Source organism: Scyliorhinus torazame, chromosome 20 (assembly GCF_047496885.1).
Source record: "Scyliorhinus torazame isolate Kashiwa2021f chromosome 20, sScyTor2.1, whole genome shotgun sequence".
NCBI classification, from domain to species: Eukaryota; Metazoa; Chordata; class Chondrichthyes; order Carcharhiniformes; family Scyliorhinidae; genus Scyliorhinus; species Scyliorhinus torazame.
Genome location: NC_092726.1, coordinates 19,970,931 through 19,995,353, shown reverse-complemented (window position 1 = coordinate 19,995,353; position 24,423 = coordinate 19,970,931). Strand labels below are relative to the sequence as shown.

The window sequence follows — 24,423 nt, the reverse complement described above, 5'->3', positions numbered from 1 at the left end:
CTGCGGTAAGTGAGCAGTGTTCTGATCAATTCTCTCACCATTTCTTCCCATGACAAAAAGAGGATCCTTTATTTGAATGATTTGTGGAACAATTCTTTTAAAATTTCTAATCCTCACCCTTTAAATTTCACAGATTAGCATCACTATTAAATCTGAGACATTGGCTTATTATCTCATTCCATTAACATGCCAGCAGGACTGGCTCTCTGCACGCGGCACAAAATTTATTACGAAAGATGACCTTGCATGACTTCTTGATGTTAGCTCATTATAATACTTTGTTAGTGTTTCCCCAGCACATTGGACTAAGCACAGGGTTATGTGTGGGCAGGACATCTGGTTAGCCAAAATACTGAAATGTTGTTATTTCCTTTCAAAGGGAATGGCAACTATTTAATTGTAGCACAGACACTAGCTGGAATATCAAAAATCAGAAATCCTATCAATTCTCAAACTTCAGTTTTCCAGTCAGGAAATACCCTGTAAACACGCCAGGGGTACAAATACTGAGGTCCTAATCCCAGGCTTGATTTTGTGAATTAATGCTCTCAGTAGGGCTGTGTGCACCTTGGGTGAGCGACGATGTAGATGTTCAGCCAACCAACAGTCTGCCCCTACACATCACTAGATATGCTAAATTATCCAAGCTGTAGGAGAATGGCAGGTGAAAGTACCATTTACTAAGTTGCTTCTCAGGGTACTGCAATATCTATCCAATCTTGTCACTCTGCAACTGACTCGTGGTGTGCCAAAAAATGTGCCGGGTGGCAGCTACAGCTTGAGATGCAAAGCCAGGCTGAGAATTTGTCAGGTCTTGGGCACAAAGAACATTCAAGGTGCCTTCGCACCTTCGCCTTCGCTGAATCACTAAAACATAAAGAGGTGGAAATCCAGGTGAGCCCATTCTTGGACATACAATGATGACAGGATGCATGCCCTGTTCCTGAACAGTGAGGCCTGATGTGCCCCTATGTTGGATTTTGGGCATCATGACAATGGAGCCAATGTAACACAGCTTGGTGAGAACTACAGATTCAGGTAGGTAAAATCCAAAAAGGCAGGAAAATTCAACCCGGCCAATTGCCACACTATCAGTCTACCCTCGGTGATCAGAAAGTGATGGAAGAGGTCACTGACAGTGCACTTATTCACTGACACTCAATTTGTGTTCCACCAGGACCAGCTTTGGTCCAAACATGGACAAAACAGATGAATTCCAGAGATGAGATGAGAGTGACTGCTCTTCACATTTAACCGAATATGGCATCAAGGAGCCCTGGCAAACAGGAAACTGGCAAAAACAAAATCACCACTAGTTGAAGTTAAACCTATCACAAAGGAATAACAGTCAGTATGTCAGATGCTTCAGAGGTTGCCATTCTCTGTGTGGTTGCAGGAGGTCAATTATCTCAGTGGCAGGACACTGTGGAAGAAATTCCTTTGGGTAGTGTCCTCGGTCCAACCATCTTAACTGCTTCATCAATGACCTTCTCCCTGTGGTGGTTTTAAAATTAAGTCTGCAGGTCTCAGAGCTTCAAACAAACAAAGAGCTTTATTTAGAAGATGTTAAGACTACAGCCTGTCATGTTACACTGTCTGTTTTCCCACGCAAACAGCCAATGATGTCCAATGACATCATGTGATCAGTCTCTAAAGTGTCCCTGTTCCACTGTGAAGCTGCTAGTTAAGATACAGAAAAAGTGCCATGAATACACAACAAGTTCCTCCCCCTTCAAATCAAAGGTCTCCGACACAATAAATAGTATAACATTAATAATCAATCACCAACAACAGTCAGTATGTCAGACGCTTCAGAGGTTGCCATTCTCTGTGTGGTTGTTGGCGAACATCTGGCACCTGCCTTTTAGTGCCTGCTGCTATCTCTGGTGTTTTTGGCTTGGCTTGGGCAGCGTCCGTGGTCGTCTTAACCGGAGTTGACGTAGTGCTTATCGTTTGCACAAATCATTCTGCCAGCCCATTTGTGGCAGGGTGATAAGGAGTGGATTGGATGTGTTGAATTCTGTTGTTCATGAAGTAGTCTCCAAACTGTTGCTCAATAAATTGCGGCCCATTGTCACTCACATGTTGTTCAGAGTAACTGAATCTGCTGATGGTTTCATCCAATCTCTCAATAGTTTTTTCTGCTGGCTTCATGATGGCAACTTCAGGTCATTGTGAGTGAGCATTAACTAGAATGAGAAGCATATGCCCTTCAAAAGGTCTGGCATAATCACCATGAACCCATTGCTATGCCTCTTCTGGCCAGTCCCTCAGGTGTAATGGCGGCAGGTTCCGCACTTTTGCGCAAGAAGAACACATTCCCTCCTTCTCTTCAATTTTGGCATCTAGCCCCAGCCACCAAAACTAGTTCATGGCTATCTCCTTTATCCTTACAATACCACAGTGGTCTTTGTGAAATTGATTTAATACCCCTTTTCTTAATAATGGTGGAATGATGACTCTCATTCACCAAAGCAGACAACCTGCCCATACGGATAATTCATGCCTTCGAGTGGAATATAGCTTTAACTCAGGTTTGTTCCTGAGGTTTTTCCTCTTAGCACCATGTGCATGACCTTTCACCGTACTGGACCATTTCTGGGCTGCTTCTTAACTTATCTTGCGGTTGCAGGAGTGTTATCTACTTGCTCAAAGTAGAAGATGTTTCCACACAAACTACTTATCGACAAACTGTTTGGTAAGGGTATTCGGGAGAGTCTATCTGAGTTCCCGTGGAGGCTTGACAGATGATACTTGATTTTGTATGTGTGTGCTGACAAGAGCAATGCCCACCTCTGCATTCTGCTCGCTGCCATTGATAGAATCCCAGTATGTGGTCCAAAAACCTTTGTTCGTGGATAATGGTCTGACAATAAAATGAATTTCCTCGCATACAGGAATTGTCAGAACCGTTTTAAGCCAAAAATAATTCCTAGGGCTTCTTTCACTATTTGTGTGTAATTGCTTTTGGCCTTATTTAAGGTCCTGGACGTGAAGGTGAATACTTGTGGGTTTATGTGAGAAACCACCACCTGAACCCCAGAAGGTGATGTGTCACATGCCAGTTTCTTTTTTTAAAATTGAGAGTACCCAATTCATTTTTTCCAATTGAGAGGCAATTTAGCGCGGCCAATCCACCTACCCTGCACATCTTTGGGTTTTGGGGGCGAGACCCACGCAAACGCGGGGAGAATGTGCAAACTCCACACGGACTGTGACTCAGAGCCGGGATCGAACCTGGGACCTCGGCGCCGTGAGGCAGCAGAGTAATCACTGCGTCACCCACATGCCAGTTTCAGGGGTAAATTTGGATCAAAATGTGTCAAGACTTCTGACCTCACTAGCACCTCTTCGGCTTGCATGAATGCTCTCTGGCATTGACCCACACATGTCCACTTCTTATTTTGACACAGTAAATTATGTAAGGGTTTTAGAATAGTAGCTAGATTAGAGATAAACATTCTGCACTAGGTTAGTGAGCCTAAGAAAGATCAAAGTGGTTCACGTTTTGAGGTGCATGTGCCTCAGTAATGGCTTTGACTTTCAAAGGCAACTTCTGCAGTCCCTTTGCGTCGATGACATGTCCCAGATATTTGATTGAAGGTTGGAAAAATTCACATTTGTCTTTTCGGACTTTTCAATCTTCTAATCTCTGGAGTGCGGCATCTCGGTTGCAGAGTTGTTCTTTCTCATTCTTACCAGTAACCAAGACATCATCTAAGGATACTGTACACCATCTAATTCACTTAAAATTTGGTCCATAGCTTGCTGGAACAACACTGATGCAGAAGTGATGCCAAATGGTTGTCTTTTATATCAAAATAACTCTTTGTGTGTCCCAATTGTCAAGAACTGTTGTGAATCCTGATCCACGTTCATTTGAAGATATGCTTGCCTGAGGTCAATTTTACTGAAGTGTTGGTCTCCAGCCAACCCAGCAAATAAGTCATCAATCAGGGGCACAGTACAGGTTTACTAGTGACTTTAAAATTGCTGCAAATGCAGACAGATTCATTTTGTTTCATTACAGGTACAATCTGCGTGCAAGCAATGCCGTATGCCTTCTTAATCACCGTGGCCACCTGTGTTGCCACTTTTAGGGAACTGTGGACCTGCACGCCCAGATCCCTCTGTATGTTAATGTTCCTAAGGGTTCTGCCATTTGTGGTATAATTCATTCCTAGATTGATCCTCCAAAATGCATCACCTTGCATTTGTCCAGATTAAACTCCATCTGCCATTTCTGTACTTAACTGTTGAGCTTCTTTGCCTGCTAATTCCAAAACTTTGACAAAGGGTCATCTGGACCCGAAACGTTAGCTCTTTTCTCTCCCTACAGATGCTGCCAGGCCTGCTGAGATTTTCCAGCATTTTCTCTTCCCTGGTTTTGATGTGGTGGTTTTAAAATTAAGCCTTCAGACCTCAGAGGTTAAAACAAACAAGGAGCTGCATTTGGAAGATGTTAATGCTACAGGCTGCTATGTTACACTGCCTGTTTGCCCACGCAAACAGCTGGTGATGCTCCGATGATGTCATGTAATCGGTTTTTTCGAGTGCCCCAGTTTCACTGTAAGACTGCTTGTGAGGAGGCATTAGAAATATCATGAATACACACCAGGCAATGATCATTTCCAACAAGAGAGAATCTATCCATCTCCCCATGACATTAAATGGCTTTACCATTGTTGAAACACCCGCCATCAACATCCTGGGTATTACCATTGCCCAAAGACTGACCTAGACTAACTATACTAAGATTGTGGTTACAAGAACCAGTCAGAGGCTGGAAATCCTGACACCTGGTGACTTTCCAAAGCCTGTCCACAAGGCAGGAGTGTGACGGAATACTCTCTACCTGCCCTAAAATGGATCAGAAATTTCTGCCTCGATCAACATGACAAAATGAACGTTGAAATGATGGTGCCCTCAGCACCATTACTCAAAATAGCAAACTTAAATCAAATCTATAGAATTGTTCCTTACAAACAGCAGCACCATGTTAAGGGAAGAGCAGGTCAGAAGCTAGAAATCCCGCAGAGAATAACTCACCTCCTGACTGCCCAAAGCCTGTTCACCATTGACAAGGTACAAGTCAGGAGTGTGATGGAATACTCTCCACTTGCCTGGGTGAGTGCAGCTCCAAGAACACTCAAGAAACTTTAAATCATCGTGGAAAAAGCAGCCTGTTCCATTGGCACCCCATCAATCACCTTAACAATTCACTCCCTCCATCATAGTGGCAGCCATGTGTACCATCTGTAAGATACACTGCAGCAACTCACCAAGGCTCCTTAGACAACACCTTCCAAGCCCATGACCACACAACTCAGAAGAAGAGCAGCAGATGCATGAGAACACTACCAAGTCACACACCATCCTCCTGACCTGTAACTATATCACAGCACTGTGATTGCACCACATGGATTGCAGTGGTTCAAGAATGCGGCTCACTGCCACTTTCTGAAGTGGCAATTAGGGATGGGAAATGGACGCTGGCCGAGCCAGTGATGTCCACTTCTCATGAACAAATAAATAAAGAAATTGAAAAACATAACTTAGACATCATCGGCAGTACCAAGGTCTAGCTGACTGAGTGAAGCATAGGCTTCAAATAGGTCAATTTAATAAACTCCCAAAATGTGGTCAGATGCACAGCTGAATTTACAGTCCAAAGTGTAATAAAGTGCATTTAAAAAACAGGCTTTAGAATGTTTAAACATTTCATTCGGAATAAACCAAATTGTATCACATTTATGCTGCATGGAAAAGAGATGTATTTGTGTGAAATTTCTGGGTATGTGGGTTCATTAACCCCAATTGGATGTGACACGAATAATTGCAGGGCCCTCTCTTCACCCAGAATATGGAGGTATTAAAGTAATTTGATCCTGAGGGGACCCGGGAGAGAGGGAGTATTCATTCTTCTTGCATGTGGATAGGATTTATTCCATGATTGACTTTTTTGCAGAGAGCCGGGTGGTGCTGATGGGGATGAAAGGGATGGAATATATGGTGCAATAGTTTTGGACCACACTCTGCATTTGCTAGATGTGAGGCGCAGAGGCTGGGATGGAGGTTAGATTCAGGGCTTTTGGCCAACATGAAGGTGACGGTGGCGATTAAGAATTATATTGAGCTCAATCAGAATGGGGAGGTATTGGCAGCCACATTTTGGGAGGCCTTGAAAGCGGTGGTCTGAGGGAAATTATTTTATTCAAGGCCCATTAAGATAGGATGAGGAGGGAGAAGCATCATTGACTGTTGGGCAAGATAGTGGAGGTGGCCCCCATGAAGGAGTTGTTGGCAGAAAGAAAGAAGTTGCTGGGGCAGTTTTACCGGTTGTTGATGGGTCGGGCGGTGGGTCAGCTACGCCGGGTGAAGGTATTGCAGTATGAGTGTGGGGAGAAGGCAACTTGCATGCTGGCCCACCACCTGAGGTGACAAGCAACATCAAGGGAAAATCTTCAGGTAAGGGCGGGGCGGGGGGGGGGGGCGCAGAGGTGGGGGAATGGTGTCCGATCCGGAGAGGATAAATGAGATGTTCAAGGCCTTTTATGAGAGGCTGCAGAGGGCAGAGGTGGGGGAGGGAGTAGGCTGATATGGGTCGGTTTTATGATGGGCTGATCTTCCTGGATATGGAGGAGGGGAAGATGCAGGTGCTGGAGGAGCCGCTAGGGCTGAAGGAGGTGATGGAGTGTACTGGCATGGTGCAGTCAGGGAAGGCCCCGTGGCCAGATGACTTTCCGGCGGAATTTTAGAAGCAGTTTGTGACGGAGTTGGCCCCTCACCTTTTGGGCATGTTTCATGAATCGGTGGGAAAGGGGGAGTTGCTGGCTACGTTAGCGCAGGCGTCAATTTTGCTGATCCCGAAAAAGGGGAACGATCTATTGGAGTGCGGGTCCTATTGGCCCACCTTGCTGCTAAATATGGCCGTGAAAGTCCTGGCAAAGGTATTGGCGAGAAGGTTGGAGCGGTGTGTGCCGGAGGTGGTTTCGGGGTACCAAATGGGCTTTGTGAGGGTGAGGCAGCTCTATAGTAATATTAGGAAGTTGCTGAATGTAATTATGACCCCATTAGGGGGGGGCAAGTGCCAGAGATGACAGTGTTCATGGATGCAGAGAAGACCTTTGATGGGATAGAGTGGAGGTATCTGTTTGAGATTCTGGGGAGGCTTGGTCTGAGGTTTACGGCATGGGTTCAGTTGTTGTATGCGTCCCACATGGCAAGTGTGTGAACAAATTAGACAAACTCGTGGTATTTTGCATTGTATCGGGAGACGAGGCAGGGGTGTCCGTGTCGCCATTGTTGTTTGCGTTAGTGATTGAACCATTGGTGATGGCAATTTGCATTTCAATTGAGTGGCGGGGGATTGTGAGGGGTAGCAGGGAGCACCGTTGTACGCTGATGATCTGTTGTTGGCTGTGTTGGACCAGATGGAAAGCATGGACAGAACTGTGGGTTTACTGGAGAAGTTTGGGGCATTTCTTGGGTTATAAATCGAATGTTGGGACAAGTAAGGTGTTTCCGGTGAATGCTGCGAACCTGGGTGATTTGCCATTTCAGGCGGCCAGGGAGTGTTTTCGGTACAGGTACCCCATGAGTGGGCCACAATGCATTGGTGGAACATGGCAGGGTTGGTGGAGGAGATCAAGGGGCAGCTTAAAAGGTGGGATATGCTGCACCTGACATTGGCAGGGAGGGTGCAGGTGGTAAAGATGAACGCACTGCCAAGATTCCTGTTTGTGTTTTAGTCCCTCCCGATTTTTCTCCCCAAGGCCTTTTTCCAGAAGGTGGATGTGCTAATCTTGGAATTTGTGTGGGCAGGAAAGGTGCCGAGGGTGAAGAGGTCTTTGTTACAAAGGCAGAGGTGGCATGGCATGTTGGTGCTCTTGAACATGTTGGGTGGCGAACATGGAGAAGGTGAGGCGATAGTAGGGGGGAAGCGGACTGAGTCAGGTTAGAGGAGGAGTCTTGTATGGTTATGAGCCTGAGGACTCTAGTGATATCCCCGTTGTTACTCGCTCAAAGGAAGTAAACGGGAGTCTGGTGGTGGAGTCATCTATAAATATTTGGAACCGGCTGAGGAGGTACTTTAAACTGGGTCACATGTCAGTGTTGATGCCATTGTATGGGAACAGTAACTTCATGCCGGGGGGTGAGGTGGATGGGATGGACAGGTGGTGGGGGGAGATGGAGTTGGGGCCGGTTAGGGACATGTTTTTTAGAGGGGAAGTTCACTGGGCGAGAGGAGCTGCAGGAGATATTTGAGTTACCAAGGGGGAGTGAGTTTAGGCACTGGCAGGTGTGGGACTTTGTGCATAAGGAGCAGCCTTTATTCCCTCCGGCACAGGAGTATATGCTTCTGGAGAAAATGCTGCTCATGGATGAGGTGGAGGATGACAGAATTGGGGTTATATATAGGTAGATGGAAGAACGGGACAAGACATTAGTGAAAAGGATGAAGCGGAAGTGGGAGGAGGAGTTGGGGAAGGAGATAGGATGGGGATTTTGGTGTGCGATTATGCGGCAAGTGAACGCAACCTTCTCCTGCACAAGAATGAGTTTGATACAATTTAAGGTGGTGCACAGGGTCCATATGACTAGGGCTCAGATGAGTGGGTTTTTTCCGGGTTTGGCTGGGGGATCTGTAAGACTTTCCCAGGTTGGAGAAAATCAAATTTGCCTTAAGGGGGTCAGAGGAGGGCTTTTGAGGTATGGTGGAGGCCGTTCATGACTATATTTAAGGGGCTGTTTGTCGCTGGGGAGGGGGGAAATGGATTGAAAGGGGAAAAAAGTACAAATTGTACACTTTGATTGGTTGATCAGCTTCTGTTATTTTTTTGATTGTGGGGCGGCACAGTGGCACAGTGGTTAGCACTGTGGCCTCACGGCGCTGAGGACCGCCGGATTCAATCCCGGCCCCGAGTCACTGTCTGTGAAGAGTTTGTACATTCTCCTCATGTCTGCACAAGTCTCGCCCCTATAAATCAAAATATGTGCAGAGTAGGTGGATTGGCTAAATTGTCCCTAAAATTGCGAAAAAAGAATTGGGTACTCAAAACAAATATTTAAATTGTTAATTGTGTTTGGAACAAAATATCTTTGGAAAAAAATACATAACTAATTTTTGTCTTCAAGTTCAGTTGCAAAAATTAAAAATCAGCAATTCTGCAGGGGAATTCTCCGTCGGTGGGACCCTCCGGTCCGCAGGCAGCGCACCCATGTCCGCCGGTTTCCCGATGGCGTGAGGTGGCCACAATGAGAAATCCCATTGGCCGGCTGTAGGAACGGAGAATCCGGCTGCCGGAGGGGCATGCCACACCGGAAAATGCGGCTGGTGGACTGAAGAATCCCGCCCTTGATGTCTATTAACCAGTCTGTGTTGCCTGATTGAGGCATTTGTACTTTGCTGGCCCAATAATAAAGCAATAAGACACTTCTCATCCATTTCATGATTTGTGAACTTGTGAAATAAAAAGCCTGGAAAGAAAACTGGGCAAAAAAAGTAACAATTTTGTTGCAACCCTTTCAACTGAATGTAACTTGTTCACAATGTCAACGAATTACTGGTCGGGGAGAGAAGAGTATTCACAACATTTAAAGGGCCAGGATAAAAATAGCATTGTAAATCAATATTGCTCATATGGATCAAAATATCAAATGTCATACAAAACGGAAATGTTGTACTGTTCTATTAAATAGTCTGGACACAGTAAACACAAAACTGAATCTAATTTAGAAATGGCCCTACTTTATTGTAAGAAAATTAGTATGGCAAACTGATTGTTGATATTTGATAACTTCAAAAGCCTCCAAAGTTGATTATTCATGAGCACTGTGGTTGTCAATCTACCTCAGTTTGTGTTCAGGCAGGACTTCATTACTGCCTTAATCCAAACATGGACAAAAGAGCTGAATTGCAGAAGTGAGACGAGACTGACTGACCTTGGTATCAAGGCAGCATTAAGGAATCCTTTCAACAGGAATTGGAGAAACCAATGCACCAGCAGAAAGGTGATGCTTTTGGTTTTTGGAGGCCAATCATCTCAGCCCCAGGACGTACAAACATATAAACAAACAAAATTGGAGCAGAAGTTGGCAATTCAGCACCTCGGGCCTGCGAAGCTAATCAATAAGAGCACAGCTGATCTATTTGTGTTGGGTTTCACAATCCCATATAGCCCTGATAACCTGTGGGGTTTGCACATTCCCCCTGTGTATGCCACAACCCAAAGATGTGCAGGCTCGGTGAATTGGCCCTGCTAAATTGCCCCTTAATTGGAAAAAAATAATTGGGTACTCTAAATTTATTTTTAAAAATGTTAAATCCTCCCCAATAACCTTTGATTCCTTTACCTAACAAGAACATATCTACCTGTGCCTTAAAAATATTCATGATGTAGAGATGCCGTCGTTGGACTGGGGTGAGCACATAAGGTTTGTTTCAAATCATGAGCTTTTGGAGCACTGCTCCTTCCCGCCTAAGGCATTCACCTGAGGAAGGAGCAGTGCTCCGAAAGCTAGCGATTTGAAACAAACCTGTTGGACTTTAACCTGGTGTTGTAAGACTTCTTACTTAAAAATATTCAGTGACCCCCGCTTCCACCACCTTCTGAGGCAGAGAGTAACAAAGTTACCCAGCTCTCTGGGAGGGATTTTCCACATATCCCTCAGGGTGATTCGCTGAGGTGGAATGCCAATGGCCAGCGATGGGGACTTCCAATCCCGCTGCTGTTAACGGGGTTTCCCATTCTATGCACTCCTCACCACTGGGAAACCCACGGCAGGGGTTCACCGGCTCATTGCTGTCTTCTCAGGGCAAGCTAATTTTAAAACAGTGCCCCCTAATTCTGGGCTCGCCCACAAGAGGAAACATCCTTTCAATGTCCACCTTACCAATTCCGTTCAGGATCTTATATATTTCAATGAAATCACCCATCACTCTTCCAAACTCCAATGGAAAAAAATCCAGCCTTTCCTCATAAGACAACCCACTCATTCCAGGTATCAATCTATTAAACTTGCTGCATGACATCGCTGCTGGAATTCCTCAGTGTCGTGTCCTCGGCCCAAGCATCTCCAACTGCTTCATCAATGACCTTCCGTCCATCGTAAGCGAAGAGTGAGGGTGGGAATTGATCGGTAAGACTGTTCCTTTTTAAATTTCAGGAATTTAAATCAATCGAGAATTGTGCAGTGAAGGTTAACAAGGGTCTGCCTCACCCACTCACATAACTGGTTGGCAGTTAAGTGTCAGTCACCTTAAGCGACTTTGATCTAAAAGCAGGTGGGGGTGGGGGGTGGGGGGGGGGGGGGAGTGTGAGTCAACTCAGGCCAATTTAAAAAGAGCAACTTCAACTCACTCCCAGTAAGTTCTCCCAGTGAGCCAGAGAAGACACAGCCAGAGTGAGACACAGCGAAGAGTCTGACACAGCAAAGAGTGAGTTTGGGAATTTGAATCTAGGTGGGAATTCGAAGCTGGGTGGGAAGGAGGTCCTTTTTATCCTTGGTAAGTGACTGGTAAGTAGTTTGTCTTTTCATTTGTATATTTATTTATTTATTTATTTCGTTTTTTGGAATTGAAGTTGTATAAGTTAACATAAGGTTTAAGACATGGCAGGAGATCCCAGACCCGTGTCATGCTCCTCGTGTGCGATGTGGGAATTCAGGGACACGTCCACTGTCCCTGGCTCCTTCGCATGCAAGATGTGTGTCCAGGTGCAGCTCCTGTTAAACCGCTTGATGGCTCTGAAGCTGTGGATGGACTCACTTTGGAGCATCCACGATGCTGAGGAAGTTGTGGATAGCACGTTTAGCGAGTTGGTCACACAACAGGTGAATGTTACTGAGGGAGATAGAAAATGGGTGACCAAAAGACAGCGCAAGAGTAGGAAGGCAGTACAGGTGTCCTCTGCGGTCATCTTCCTGCAAAACAGATATACCGCTTTGGATACTGTTGAGGGCGATGGCTCACCAGGGGAAGGCAGCAGCAGCCAGGTTCATGGCACCGTGGCTGGCTCTGCTGCGCAGCAGGGCAGGAAGAAGAATGGCAGGGCTATAGTGATAGGGGACTCAATCGTAAAGGGAATAGACAGGCAGTTCTGTGGACGCAATCGAGACTCCAAGATGGTATGTTGCCTCCCTGGTGCAAGGGTCAAGGATGTCTCGGAGCAACTGCAGGACATTCTGGCAAGGAGGGTGAACAGCCAGCTGTCATGGTGCATATAGGCACCGACGATATAGGTAAAAAACGGGATGAGGTCCGACAAGCTGAATTCAGGGAGTTAGGAGTTAAATTAGGACCTCAAAGGTAGTAATCTCAGGATTGCTACCAGTGCCACAAGCTAGTCAGAATAGGAATGTCAGGATAAATAGGATGAATGCGTGGCTCGAGAGATGGTGCAAGAGGTAGGGTTTCAAGTTCCTGGGCCTTGGAACCGGTTCTGGGGGAGGTGGGACCAGTACAAACCGGACGGTCTGCACCTGGGCAGGACTGGAACCGATTTCTTGAGGGGTGCTTGTGAGTGCTGTTGGGGAGCGTTTAAACTAATGTTTAAACCCTCAGGTGGAGGGGGATGGGATTCAATGTAGGAAGTCGGAGCGAAGTAAAACGGGGCCAGAAACAAAAAGCAGTAAGGGGGAAAGTGTAAGGCAGAGAAGCACAGTCAAAAATCAAAAAGGGCCACAGTACAGGGTACAGTGACTGAGGAGGGTGTGAAAAGGAAGGTGGCCAATGCAGGATTGAGGGTGTTGTACCTAAATGCGCGCAGTGTACGGAACAAGGTCAATGAGCTTGTTGCGCATATTGAAATTGGCCGGTACGATGTGGGCATCACAGAGTTGTGGCTGCAAGGGGATCAGGGCTGGGATCTAAATATCCAAGGGTACATGTCCTATTGAAAAGACAGGCAGATGGGCAAAGGGGACGGGGTTGCATTGTTAGTAAGGAATGAAGTTAAATCGATAGCATGGACCGATATAGGATCAGAAGGCATAGAATCTCTGTGGGTAGAGTTGAGGAATCACAAAGGTAAAAAGACCCTGATGGGAATTATGTACAGGCCGCCTAGCAGTAGTTAGGATGTGGGGCAGAAAATAAATCAGGAGATAGAAAAGGCATGTAAAAAAAGGCAATATTACAATAATCATGGGGGACTTCAATATGCAGGTGGACTGGGAAAATCAGGTTGGTAGTGGATCCCAAGAAATGGAATTTGTGGAATGTCTAAGAGATGTTTTTTTGGAGCAGCTTGTGGACAGAGCCTACTAGGGAACAGGCAATTCTGGATTTGGTGATGTGTAATGAGGCAGACTTGATTGGAGAACTTAAGGTGAAGGAACCCTTAGGGAGCAGTGACCACAATATGATAGAATTTACCCTGCAGTTTGAGGGGGAGAAGCTGCAATCAGATGTAACAGTATTACAATTAAATAAGGGTAACGACAAAGACATGAGGGAGGAGTTGGCCAGAGTTAAAGACAGTGGAACAGCAATGGCAGGAGTTTTTTGGGGTTATTAGGGAGGCACAACAGAAATTCATCCCAAGGAGGAGGACACATGCCCAAGGGAGGACAAGGCACCCATGGCTTGTCAAGGATGTCAAGGACAGCATAAAGGCTAAGGAAAAAGCATATGAAGTGGCAAAGATTAGTGGGAAACCAGAGGATTGGGAAGCCTTTAAAAGCAGGCAGAGGACAACTAAAAAAGCAAAAGGGGGGAGAAGATGAAGTACGCGTGCAAGCTAGCTGGTAGTGTAAAGGAAGATAGGAAGAGTTTTTTTCAACACATAAAAGATAAGAGAGAGGCAAAAATAGACATTGGACCACTAGAAAATATGGCTTGAGAAGTAATAATAGGAAACAAAGAAATGGCAGATGAATTGAATAGTTACTTTGCATCAGTCTTCTCGGTGGAAGACACCAGTGGGATGCCAGAGCTCCAGGAGAACTAGGGGGCAGAGGTGAGTGCAGTGACCATTACTAAGGAGAGGGTTCTGGGGAAACTGAAAGGTCTGAAGGTGGATAAGTCACCTGGACCGGATGGACTACACCCCAGGGTCCTAAAAGAGATAGCTGAGGAAACTGTCGAGGCATTAGTGATGATCTTTCAGGAATTACTCGAAGCAGGAAGGGTCCCAGAGGACTGGAAGGTGGCTAATGTAACACCACTGTTTAAGAAGGGAGGGAGGCAAGATGTGAAATTATAGGCCGGTTAGCCTGACTTCGGTCATTGGTAAGATTTTAGAGTCTGTTATTAAAGATGAGATTGCGAAGCACTTGAAAGTGCATGGTAAAATAGGACTGTGTCTGCACGGCTTTGTCAAAGGAAGGTCGTGTATGACAAATCTGTTAGAACTCTTTGAGGAGGTGCCAAGCAAGTTAGACAAAGGAGAATCAGTGGACGTGATTTATTTAGATTTCCAGAAGGCCTTTGACAAGGTGCCGCATAGAAGACTGTTAAATAAGTTAAAAGCCCATGGTGTTAATGGTGTTAAGGGTAAGATCCTGGCATGGATAGAGGATTGGCTGACTGGCAGAAGGCAAAGAGTGGGGATAAAGTGGTCTTTTTCAGGATGGCAGCTGGTGACTAGTGGTGTGCCTCAGGGGTCTGTGCTGGGACCACAACTTTTTACAATGTACATTAATGATCTGCAAGGAGGTACTGAAGGCACTGTTGCTAAGTTTGCAGATGATACAAAGATCTGTAGGGGGACAGGTAGTATTGAGGAAGCAAGGGGGCTTCAGAAGGACTTGGACAAACTAAGAGAGTGAGAAATTAAGTGGCAAATGAAATACAATGTGGAAAAGTGTGAGGTTATGCACTTTGGAAGGAGGAATCTAGGCATAGACTATTTTCTAAATGCTTCGGAAAGCAGAAGCACAAAGGGATTTGGGAGCCCTTGTTTACAATTCTCTTAAGGTTAATGTGCAGGTTCATTCGGCAGTTAAGAAGGCAAATGCAATGTTAGCATTCATGTCAAGAGGGCTAGAATACAAGACCAGGGATGTACTTCTGAGGCTGTATAAGGCTCTAGTCAGACCCCATTTGGAGTATTGTGAGCAGTTTTGGGCCCCATATCTAAGGAAGGATGTGCTGGCCTTGGAAAAGGTCCAGAGGAGGTTCACAAGAATGGTCCCTGGAATGAAGAACTTGTCGTATGAGGTATGTTTGAGGACTTTCGGTCTGTACTCGTTGGAGTTTAGAAGGACGAGAGGGGATCTTATTGAAACGTACAAGATACTGCGAGGCCTGAATATAGTGGGCGTGGAGAGGATGTTTCCACTTGTAGGAAAAACTAGAACCAGAGGACACCATCTCAGATTAAAGGGACGATCCTTTAAAACAGAGATGAGGAGGATTTTTTTCAGCCAGAGAGTGGTGAATCTGTGGAACTCTTTGCCGCAGAAGGCTGTGGAGGCCAATTCATTGAGTGTCTTTAAGACAGAGATAGATACGTTCTTGATTAATAGGGGATCGGCGTTATGGGAGAAGGCAGGAGAATGGGGATGAGAAAAATATCAGCCATGATTGAATGGCGGAGCAGACTCGATGGGCCAAGTGGCCTAATTCTGCTCATGTGTCTTATGGTCTTATAAGGGGAGAGGTAGGGATGTTCGACGATGCAATATTCTATTCCATTCAACTCCTCTGAGAATGAAGCAATCAGTTCCCGCATGCAGCAAGAACTGGACAACATTCAGTCTTGGGATAATTTGTGGCAAGCAACATTTGTGCCACACAAATGTCAGGCAATGGACATGCCCAAGAAGACAGAACCTAACTACTCTCTTGCATTAGCATCCCTGAACCCTCACCATCAACATCCTGAGGACACCATTGAAGAAACTTACCTGTGTTTGCTACATAAATACGTTGGCTATTTGAACTGAACAAATGGGTATTTTATAGAGGGTGACTTCACCTCTTGAGTCTTCAAAATCTTTCCACCATCTACACAATTCAATCTGAAATATTCTCTACTTTCCTGGCTGAGTGCAGCTTCTGCAACACTAAGGAAGCTCGACACCATCCAGGCCAAATCAAAGCACTCAACTGGAACTTCACCACCTTGCAAATGTGCTCCCTCTACTACCAGTGCACTGCAGCATGTACCAAGGCTTCTTTTACAGCAGCTTCCAAACTCATGGCTGCTTTCAACAAAATAAACAAGAACAGCAGGTGCATAGGAACGCCATCACTTGCATGTTCTCTCCCAAGTCGCAAATAGTTTTGCACAGAAAAGAGAAAATTCACTGTAACAGGGAGACAGTGGTGCTCTGCTGAAGTTTAGTTGGGAGGAGCGATGAGTGGAATTCTTCATCCTAGTATTTTGCTCTCAGCACCAAATTTTCTAGGTTCAATAAGAGAATAAGTTCAATAAACATTTATGAAAAATAAAAGGTACTACGGGAGTTCTGCACTTTGATGTCTTTCAAACAAAGAGGTCTGTTTGCATATTGCAGTGAATGTAAAAGATTCCAAGGCACTATTTTGAGGACCAACAGGGGAATTCTCTGCAGTGATCTTCAACGAGTATCACCAAAACAGATTATCTAGTCATTGTCATGTTGGTGTTTGATGAAGTTTGATGTGTGAAAATTTGATGTGTGAAAATTGGCACATTTCTTACAAGTACCTGCACTTCAAAATTTACTTAATTGACTGTGAAGCACTTTGAAAAGAACTAATTACATCAAAGTATTTTCTTTGGCAAAAAGAGACAACTATTTGGTAAGTCTTGATGGCGCTTGTTATTTTTTTGATCGTTTTTAAATACAGCCTGTGTAGGCAAATCAAAGTGAGCTTTCAGTTGCAAAGATGGGCAGCACGGTAGCACAGTGGCTTCACAGCTCCAGGGTGCCAGATTTGATTCCTGGCTTGGTTCACTGTCTGTGTGGAGTCTGCATGTTCTCCCCGTGTCTGCGTGGGTTTCCTCCCGGTGATCCAGTTTCCTCCCACAGTCCAAAGATGTGCAGGTTAGGTGGATTGGCCATTCTAAACTGTCCTTAGTGTCCAGAAATGTAAGGTGGGTTTACGGGGTTATGGGGATGCGGTGGGCTAAAGTGGGTTTATCTTTCCAATGGCTGGTGCAGACTCAATGGGCCTCCTTCTGCACTGTAAATTCTATAAATTCTATCTATGCTTTATCTGGATATCAAGAGAAAAACTTATTTTGCAGACTAAAACTGCCCAAATAGAATAGGGGAAGTAATACTCACTGTTTAGGATGACTCCTCGTTCCTGTTTTTCACAATACCTGCAAGAATTAAAATATGAAAAACAAATTAGGGTAATTATTCCTTGTGGTGGTTCCAGTTTTGGTTGTTTAGCTTGTGTTCTGACGGCCTGCCTTCAATTTAATGGTCCTAACTTTTTGCAATTAAAGTATGCAAAAAAGCTAAATATTGAAATTACTGGGCATTTGAAATAAAGATAGAAAACACTGGAAACACTCAATAGTTTAGGCAAATCTGCAGAGAGAACAGTGTAGCGTTAATATTTCAGATGATTTAGACATTTTCTGTTCTTATTACCATACATAATACAACTTAGTTGCACTTATTCATTTGGACCATTTATAATATATTCATTGAAAACGATATTAAAAATTAATCAGGTGAAATGTGCATAACTTTACAATGATAGTTAATTCCAAAGTGAATTAAATTTGAAAATATGAGTATTTCCACAATGAAATTCTCTTTCTCTAGTTCAGAAATCAACGGTTAAAATAAATTGGAACCAATAAAGTCTGGTAAGGGAAGACAAAGATTTATGCCTTTATAAAAGGCATGTCTCTGATCCTCCAATTGTAGGGACATATTTCTAGTGGCTATGTAGGTTATTCAAAATAATGCATGCAGTATCTTACTCCAAATTGTTATTCATTGCAAACTTGTGTCTTAATTGAGGCAACCCACAACTGAGGAATTGTTTTTTTAAGAAACATAAGAAGTTGGAGCAGGAACAGGCATTTCAGCCCTTCCAGCTCAGTCTACAATGAAAGTTTGAGGATGAACTACCTGACGAACTCCAACAAAAGAAAGATATCACTGTTTAAGACTTTCAATGTAATAATCAAACCAAAATCAACAAAAAATAAACATGAACAAACAAGTAAATTGTATTCAGTAGAAACTATAAATTATACTTATACGGCTGAAGATCATGGCTGATTTTCAGCTTTAATACCATTTTTCTGCACTTCATGTTTTTAATATGCAGAAATCTATTAATCTCAACCTTGAACATACTTGACAATTGAGCCTCCACAGCCCTCTAGGACAGAGAATTCCAAAGATTCACTTCCCTCTGAGTGAAGAGGTTCCTCCTTATCTCAAAGCCCAAATGGCCTGTCCTTTATTCTGAGACTGTGTGCCCTGGTCCTGGATCCCCAAGTCAAGGAAACATTCTTCCTGTATTTATTTTGTTGAGTCGAATGTTGGCTGTTTGAATGAGATCACCTGTCATTTGTCTAAATTCCAGAGAATAAAGGCCCAGTCTATTTAATCTTTATGCTTCTAAATTTTCAATTGAGCAAAAACCATACACACAGATAAAATGCCACTTATTAACACAGTTACCACTCAGCAGCTCCCAGATTTAATCGTTCCTGAAAGGGACTCAAAGGATTTTGACGCAGTGATGACAAAGGATGTCTGATATGTTTCCAAGTCAGAATAGAGAATAGTGTGTGACTTGAGCTTGTTAGTGATGGTATTCCTGTGTATCTTCTGCTTCCACCTCAGGAATCTTTTGGTTAACTTTCTTTGCACTCCCTCTATGGCAAGTATGTAATTCCTTTGGTAAGAAGACCCAAACTGCACACAATATTCCAAGTGTGGCCTCAGCAAAGCACTATATAATTGCAGTGAGACATTTTTCTTCCTATACTCAAATCCTCTTGTAATAATGTAACCATGCCATTTGCAATGATTCCACTTGCAGGGTGCAAATTTCCTTTTCCTGTGTTACAGCAACACTGATTTAGTCTGGTCTTTGTGCTGAATGTAGGAAATGTTAGATGTATTGTATAATCTGTCTGTTGCAGAAGTGTCATTCAAATAACTTAGGTGAAGGTATTTTACGTCTGCTAAAGCTGTGATGAAGATGTTAACAGCTAGGTTGGCTGAGATGTCACTCCTCAGAGGGACTGGATCTGTTTTAGTTTTGTTTTCAGCCCTGCCCTGTGTCTGTTGTTTTTAGTTTCATTTTTAGAGTTCAGCTCTGGTTTCTGAGGAAAGGAGGTGTGTTTCTCAGACTGAATTCTGAAAGCTTCTCTCCCAAGGACTTTTGTGAATAAATCTGTAAGTCATTGAGTGTTAATTTTATTCATAAGTGGCATTTGACCTGTGTGTGTGCATTCTGCTTAATTGAAAGTTTAGCAGTAGATGGGAAAGTCAGCTCGATTATCTTTTTTTTTAGAACTGTTTAACTGTTCATTGAAAGCTGTTATTTTTCTTGGATGTTAATGGGGTAACTCTGTGTTCATAATAAAGTTTGTTTTAATTTAAAAGATGCCTATTTTTTGGTGGAATCACTCCTGGAGTGAAGTATCCTTTCCTCACAGTTTACAAATTGAAAAAATGTTGGAGGTCTCGTCTGGTCTCTTAATATAAATTGGAGTCTGGTCCGGATACTGTGACAATTTCTATCAACAATGTGCCGATGGTGTTCAGCACATCATGAGGTCCAGCCTGCTCTGCACCTCCCTCACTCCTTCCCTCACTCAGCATTGGCCACTCATTCTCTTCCTGGCTGTATTGTCAGGTATTGGCAGGAGAAGCAGAATCACCAGTACATCACCGACTGTAACCAAGAGTGCCCTGCTTTTGGAGTGGCGGTTGACATCGCCACCGGGGGTAGAGGCTTGGTTGGGTGACCTGTACGACTTCCTGTGATTAAAGAAGATAAAGTATGAGTTAAGGAGCTCTTCAGGAGGGTTTGAGGAGAGGTGGTATGTTTGTGACCGTGTTTGAGGGGTTGTTCGTCGCGGAGGAGGGGGGGGGGGGGGTGAAAAAGGGGATAATTCTGTACAGACTGAATAGTTGATTGTTGGGAAGAATGTATTCAATGTAGCCTGTTTTGATACATGTTTGTAATGAAATACATTAAAAAAAACACTGTCCTGCTTTGGCTAGTGGGGGAGAGGATTAAAAATAAAACACTACGAATGGGTTTCAAGTGATATTAAAATGTAATTGAATGGTATTGGTGTGAGAAAGACCGTAAACCTAAATAGAATAGGGGAGGGAATGAACAATCCTTTTGATTAAACAGTGACATTGCTCAATCAGAACACATTTAATTTTGTAATGTGGCCCAGAGGCGTGCTGGGCACAACTGAGCAGTAGGCAGGTGTGTTATAGTCATGCACATGTTAAACATTGACCATACTGGAGCTCCCACAAATCCTCCATGTTCTATCACAAATGTAAGTAAGGAAGCAATACTTTGGGCACAGCAGGCATTGCGAGGAAAACAATGAGAGGCTTGCACTCAGTTGTATGTGCTTTCTGACCCAGTCAGTTTATTTTGTGCAGTCTATGGATCGTGGCGCTGTAGTTTTACATGATGAAAGTATTAATTTAATTGATCACCTACTTCTGCGAAGCTGGATTATCAGCAATGATATCAAGGAAAAGGTTATTAGCAAGAATGAAAACTGAACATGACATACCTGTTGAAGATACCTCCACGTCTTGACAGAACTGTTGTTCAGCACCAGCAAAAAATTTCACATAATAATAAATGTATGTTTGATTGTATGATTAGACAGTGGTTTCAAAGCCTGTATTTTTTTGAAAGAGAAACCAGGTCCAGTTTTCTCGGGGGGGCTCTGTGTCTTTGTTTTGACTTCGTCAACCAGCTTGGATTCTGATAACAATCAGGACTGTCATTGTACAAAGTGTGTCTGGTTGGTGATAATCGCATTCTTGGAATTCAGATGGAGTAAAACAGTTGTCAGGCTCCTTGAGGATCAGTTACTTCTTGCCCAAGAATGGTTGAACTCGACTGGATGAACAGAGAGTTTTGAGAGGCTTGGTGTCACAAATGTGCTCAGGGTGCTGCAGCCGAAGAAATCTGTGAGACTCCTCTTTGTTGCATCAGCGTATAAAGTGTAATATATAGTTTCTATTGAATTTAATGTGTTTGTTTGTTCATGTTTTTGTTGATTTTGGTTTGATTCTCGTGATAATCGTAGAAAGTGAAATCTTGTCCATTGGTTTCTTTCGTTGGGGTTCTTTGGATGGTTCGGTACTTTAATGTTATTCTCCGCACAGGGAAAAGCATTTACGTTTTGTTGCAGGGAGTTTGTGAATTTTTTTTATGCACAGGAGAGCTTCAGAAGCAAAATGGGAATATGTTCTTATGTTCTGAGAAATAACTATTCTGTCTAATTCCACCTTCCAGCTCTTGGTCTGTAGCCCTGTAAGTGGCAACACCTCGAGCACAAATCTAGTGTTCTTGATTAATAAGGGGATTTCTTGATCAATAAGTGGACCAGAGGTTATGGGGAGAAGGCAGGAGAATGGGGATGAGGAACATATCAGCCACGATTGAACGTCGGAGCAGATTGGATGGGCTGAATGGCCTAATTCTGATCCAATATCTTCTGGTCTTATGGTCTGAATGTTTTAGATGATTTGTATACTTCCATACAATTGTGATGTCCTTGATCACAATACCTACAGTGAGAAGTATATTCCATCCTGCTGTATTATTAACAGTGCACCTCGAACAGATGACATGAAAGTAATGGATTTGGTGAAGTGCAGGAAAAATTATGGAAGATTTCAGAATGATATAGACATGCTAGTAGAATAGCAGATAGTGGCAGTTCCAAATTAATGAGGACCGTTGTAAGTTAATATACTTTGAAAAGGGGTGGCACGGTGGCGCAGTGGTTAGCACTGTTGCTTACGGCTCTGAGGACCCGGGTTCCATCCTGGCCCCGGGTCACTGTCTGTGTGGAGTTTGTACATTCTCCCCATGTCTCCATGAGTTTCACCCCCGCAACCCAAAAATGTGCAGGTTAGGCGGATTGGCCACGCTACATTGCCCCTTAATTTGAAAAAAAAGAATTGGGGGCTCTAAATTATTTTTTTAAAAAGAAAAATGAAAAGAAAGAGCAAAAGAAAAAATCTATCCTTTGAAAAGAATACAATGAGTGGGCGGATACATTCACTGCAAAGACACAGAAGCATGTGGATAAGAAAAAGAGATCCAGGGATTCAAATAATGTACATGATGACTTGATAATGTGAATGCTGGTAGATCAGCAGACCATGTAAATGTCCAGTTGTATTTTGCATTTGGTAAATGGGGCAAAGAGTAAATGAGAAAATAGTTTATGAGAATTTTGTATGAGTTCATAGTTAAGCCACAGATGGGTGCACAGTTTTGGGCACTCCTGTTCCTAGAAGGTATCAGACCCATGGAGAACATACACCATAGATTCACCAAGACAATTCCAGAGACTAGAGTTATGAAGAAACACAAGAGAGACAATGACTGTTTTCATTGATACAGAGATTTTGGGCAGCACACAGTGGTGCAGTGGGTTAGCCCTGCTGCCTCACGGCGCCGAGGTCCCAGGTTCGATCCCGGCTCTGGATCACTGTCTGTGCGGAGTTTGCACATTCTCCCCATGTTTGCGTGGGTTTCACCCCCACAACCCAAAAGATGTGCAGGCTAGGTGGATTGGTCACGCTAAATTGCCCCTTAATTGGAAAAATTGAATTGGGTACTCTAAATTTATTTTTAAAAATGTACAGAGATTTCTAAGAGGAGAATTAACATTATTGAGGATCTTCATATGGTGCATTGGGAAGGATTATTTCAATATCAATAATAACATCAACTTGCATTTATAATCACCCCTTCACCATAGAAAAATGTCCCAATGAAGTCACTGGGGAGGAAGTGAGGCAGGATCATCAGTTGTCACTAACAGGAACTGAAGAGAAATGAGAACATACTTCTTCATGCAGATTTTTGTTGAAAAACATGTGTATGTTTTATTAATTGTTCCTCATTGTTTCGCTACTTATTCAGTTGATATGATTTAGAAGCCAATCAGATGTAAGTGTGGCACATATTTTGTAGATGTGCTACTTTCAGGGAAAGTGCTTTCAAGGTTTAGAATTCAAGGTGTAACAGATAAGCAACAATTGAGAACCTTTAATTACAGAGATATGATAACAAAGTTGTGATGAATGATGATAATGGGGTCCAAGACAGATTTAGCATGCAAATTATAATTTTACCATTCAGCTTTGCATCTTGCAATTCAAATCTTAACAAAAATTCTGGAATCTTTCACCATTCGGTGCTGCAGGTTTGCAATGCATCATTTTAAAATATTAAACTTGAATGATAATTTTGAAGAAGTGGAAGGCTTATGAAATGTACCTTTCATGTTTTGGGAGGAGGAGCAGTGTTGTCTGCAGAGGGTCAGCCAACAAGGTGTTCCGTGAATGGTCTCAGGAATTAAAAATATTCTCAAGATAAGGAAGTATGTATGCAGAATATTCCCGTACAAAATTGAACGAACAAATCCATGCCAGAGTAAATTTGATGTGGTCTGCTCAAAGTGAAAACTTGAAATTAATGAGCTGGAAAATTATTTTTCTCGCAAATTACGGAACAAGCTTACAAATAAATCAGATGGAAAAATAGATGCGATGAAACAAATAACAGTGAGTGACAAGCTTGACCTGGATCAGCTAAAATAGATAGTTGCAAGGAAATGGGCAGTACACTGATCTAGCACAATGCCCTTTCATCCCTGGGTCCTTATTCGAGTCTTGCATTGGTAATATTGGGATGCATTGAGCATGGAAATTTTGATCTCCCTGCTGATTCTGTGTCAGCCATTTGCATGCCAGCAGTAATGAATATGTAGGTCAGACCCGGTAGGGAAGGTAGACTTCCTTCCCTGGAGGACATTAGTGAACCAGACAGATTTCTACACAATTGAGAAGGATGAGCAGGGAAAACTTGACTTTGTCACAGTCACATTTGATATCATTTGTGACATTGAGATCTGTTTCAATACTTGGCAGGACTGGAAATCTGATCAAAGGGATTCAAACATGAGTTCTGGGCAAGATGAGAAAGGTTTTGGGAGGGGAGAGCACATTCAAGGTCCACATCCTCAAATTTCCAGAGTGGGACTTGAATCCATGACATTCTGATTCTGAGGCAAGCATGCTACCCACCAAGGTATGGCTGACACCATATGTGAAATTAGCTTTAAGTTCCTGGGGGTCACCATCACCAAAAGTCTGTCCCTATCCACTCACGTTGATGCAATAGTCAAGAAAGCCCAACAACGTCTCTACTTCCTACGGAAGCCAAACAAATTTGGCATGTCTGCATCGACTCTCACAAACTTCTACAGATGTGCCATAGAGAGC

General features: G+C 43.5%; 1 long non-coding RNA gene across 1 annotated transcript in view; it reads right to left on the bottom strand.

Moving 5' to 3' along the window:
• LOC140396941 (uncharacterized) overlaps positions 1–24,423 on the bottom strand; it is a 392,184-nt gene that overhangs the window by 30,644 nt on the left and 337,117 nt on the right. Inside the window, exon 3 of the long non-coding RNA XR_011936653.1 lies at positions 17,221–17,258. This is a non-coding gene — a long non-coding RNA (uncharacterized lncRNA). The remainder of the gene's footprint in view (positions 1–17,220; positions 17,259–24,423) is intronic.